This window comes from Myotis yumanensis, unplaced genomic scaffold, assembly GCF_028538775.1.
Source record: "Myotis yumanensis isolate MYYU_CA2020_CCGP unplaced genomic scaffold, mMyoYum1.0.hap1 SCAF_15, whole genome shotgun sequence".
Classification (NCBI taxonomy): domain Eukaryota; kingdom Metazoa; phylum Chordata; class Mammalia; order Chiroptera; family Vespertilionidae; genus Myotis; species Myotis yumanensis.
The window spans coordinates 40,244,200-40,248,025 of record NW_027223766.1 but is presented as its reverse complement, the minus strand read 5'-3'; positions in this window follow the sequence as shown (position 1 = coordinate 40,248,025).

Here is a 3,826-nt window from a genome sequence, read left to right as displayed (position 1 = left end):
GTGCAACCCATGTACATGCCCTTGACCAGGAGTCAAACTGAGACCCTTTGGTGTGCGAGCTGACACTTCAACCACTGAGCAACAATGGCCAGGGCAACATACTTACATTTATAATAACAAGGCTGGCATCAGCATTGTGCAGCTACACTCAACAGCAGTAAAGATGTGACAAAGCACCATTTCAAGCCAGTCAATGAAGGAAAAATACCACATGATCTCACTCATTCATGGATAATAAAGACCATTACAAACTTTTGAACAATAATAGATACAGAGGCAGAGCTGCCTCAAACTGATTGTCAAACTGCAGTGGGAAGGCCAGAGAGAGTTGGGGGGCAGGAGGGAGGGGAGTAAGAGATCAACCGAAGGACTTGTATGCATGCATATAAGCATAACTAATGGACATAAGACACTGGGGGGTAAGGGAGGGTAGGGGTTTGTCAAGGGCGGGGGGGAAAAAAGGACACTTATGTAATACCCTTTGTAATACTTTAAGCGAAAAAATAAAATAAAATAAAATAAAAAAAATAAAAAAAATAAAGCACCATTTCAATTTGGAAGGTGGCCACAAACCCTCAATAGAATTTTATGAAATGCCATCTTTCAAAAGGACTCAGTACACCCATTGGGATCCATTACTGCTAAGCTCTTCACGGTACTGAAGAAATCTTCCCTAGACTTTCCTCAAAAAACTAGACCAAAAACACCTTGGAAGTGCCACCCATCATCAAAATCACAGTTTTAGTGCTTTCTTACTCTCATCATCTCAGAAATGTACCCCTGGTGTGTGTTTCCAGTTACCACTGCTGGAAAGTTTTAACGTTGCCAAGGCAGGCACTGCTACTCTCAGGAAATGAAAGACATAATTTTGAATAACCACAAGAAGGTCTGCTGTTCCTTTTCTGCATGGAGAGCATAATCGTTAATACCTCCCTGCCCATAGCATAGATGAAAGACTTAAAATTACAGATGCTGAAGGTTTTAGCAGAAGCCACTGTGATCCATCATGTGCAAAAGAATCAAATTTCATTAACGCACCATGGCAGTGTGTCAACAAGGAGGAAAGAGAAGAAAATATGAAAAGGCTAATCCAAAATTATCCAAAGACATTGGGACCCAGAGCTGAACAGTAGTGCAAAGTGACAGTCAAGTTTGCTGTGGGCATTATAGAAGGAGCAGAAACAAAAGGGAGTGGGAAGTGAAGTGTGAGAAAATGAAAAGGAAGGACTGAAGTAGTAAATCCTAACTGGAATGAAAATAAATGAGAAAATGAGCAAATTACAGCAGACAAATCTGTGGCTTTTATTTTCCAGCTTTAGAAGGAAAAACTTCTAAGAATAGGTTTTCGAATTTTCCACCACAAAAGGAGGGGATGAGGGAGGGTGAACCTACTTAAGTTTCAATAGAAATATCTTAAGAGAAAGTTTTCCAAATAAATCATTTCCAAAAGCATGATATCATTCATCTTCCTTTATACCTTTATTTTCTACTTATTTGGTTTCACTTATACTGGTTTTAACATACCTAAGCGCAAAGACTCTGCTCAGCCTATTTATAAATATATAATTACACTTAGAATATATTGAGAAGAGAAGCACAAAATCAATATAGATTTTAAAAATGATTTTCTTACCCTGGCCGGGGTAGCTCAGTTGGTTAGACTGTTGTCCTGATATGCCAAGTTTTGGGTTTGATCTCCAGCTGATCAGGGCACATACAAGAAACAACTAATGCATGCATAAATGGGTGAAACAACAAATTGATGTTTCTGTCTCTCTCTTTTTCCCTTCCTCTCTCTCTAAAACCAACAAATAAATCTAAAAAGAAACAAGAAGAAAAATATTTTCCTAAACTCGAAATAAAATATCTGAATTTTAGTATCTTCTCCCTCTTATTTCCTGGAATGCTAATTTAAAGCTGTCTAGTTTGTGGGTTTCGTTCCTTAGGGGCCTATCCTGGCATCTAATTAATTTCACTATCAAGAAAGATATAAATCTGAATATGTAGTCTCCAGACCTTATCTGGAAAAATTCACCAGCAAAATATGAGCCTCTGGTGGTGGTAGTCCTTCCCAATAGCCAGTCCAGTGGCCTCCTGAAAACTCATTTAAAAAAGACCTCCGGAGCCTGTAAATAAAGTCGACCACTGACAGACCCTGGCTCTGGCCCTTTCAGCGTCTTAACTGCCACCTCCATTCACACGGACTCCAAGGGAAGAAGAATGGCCGCTGTGTTCCCAGAGCTGACCTGTTGGCAGGCTGTGGGCAAAGAAAACGTGCAGTAAAACAAAACAGGAGGACTGTGTTTCCCCACTGATGGGCATCACTGCCTCTTTGTCGGGAGTCCTCAGACTCCGGGCAGGGCTTTCCAGGCCTGTCCCAGAGACACAGAGCGGTCCAGACGTTTTCTTGATGAATTCGAAGACCAGGAAACGGGTGGACAACCCCTCCCCCCCCCCCTGCCCCCCCGAACAAGGAGGAGGCTGCTTGGGCACTTGGGAGGCAGGGCAGAGTCTGGCTACTCCGGACACCCTGAAGAGACCAAGGACAATGTAAGAACCTGTTTGGCCATTTTCTAGTTATAAAGGCCTATTTACTAAGGCAAACTAAAGAGTGTACTTGGCATCCTAAGTTTTTCTTTTTATTTGAGAGAGAGAGAGAGAGAGAGAGAGAGAGAGAGAGCGCTCTTTTGGGACACCACTTAGAACTTCTAAGAAATTCCCCCATGAAGCCTCCATCGTGCACACTCAGGTAACTGGCTCTGTTCAACAAAACCAAGTTTGCCCTTGGGTGACTTGTTCTAAGGTCTAAATTTGGGAAGATTCAGAGAAAAAGAGCACAAGCAAGCCTGTCTGGCTCTCACCATAAAGCCACGTTCTCCAGCACCAGGTTCAACATAAGCAAAAGTGGGAGTTTTATCTTCATCTACTTGACTCTTGTGTCAACCTCTCAATTGCTTACAGACATAGGTATCATATAGTAGAGACTCTCAAACACACACACACACACACAAATAGCATAGAGTCTCAAACATTAGGGGAGGTAAAACGAAACAGGAAATTACTCAGGCAAGCCACAGCGATTTTTGGTAAATGTATTGATAAATCAAATGGAAAAGGACAGGTTGTGTTTTGTTCTCAACCCTGTGTTACTAATCACAGTTGATTGGGTAAAAGTAAAGATGGAAAGAAACTCCTAGACTTCAACAAGTGGTGCTGGAACAACTGGGCATTCACATGCAAAAAGATGAATCCAGACACAGACATTACACCCTTCACAAAAATTAACTCAAAATTGATCATACGCCTGAATGTAGAATACAAAACGGTAAAACTCCTAGGAGATAATATGGGAGAAAACCTAGATATCCTGGAGTTTGGTGGTGTGTTTTTAGATACAACACCACAGGCAAGATCCATAATTGATAAGCTATACTTCAGTAGAATTAAACACTTCTGCACTATGAAAGAAAACATCAAAGGAACGAGAAGACAAGCCACAGCCTTGGAGAACATATTTCGAAAAGACACATCTGGTATAGGATTGTTATGAAAAATATACGAAGTACTCTTAAAAGGCAACCCTAAGAAAACACTCAACCTGCTTAAAAAAATGAGACAAAGACCTTAACAGCCACCTCACCACAGAAGATACACAGAAGGCAAATCAGCCATCGGATTCTACTAAGAGCAGAGGGGTCAAGGGATGTGAGTGCCCGAATGTGTCCTGGTTCCTCACCCACCCAGGCAGCCAGAGAAGTTGCAAAGAGGAAAAAAGCTGGGGTGGGGGTGGAATTCCTGAGACCCAAACTAGTTCCAAATTTTGAAG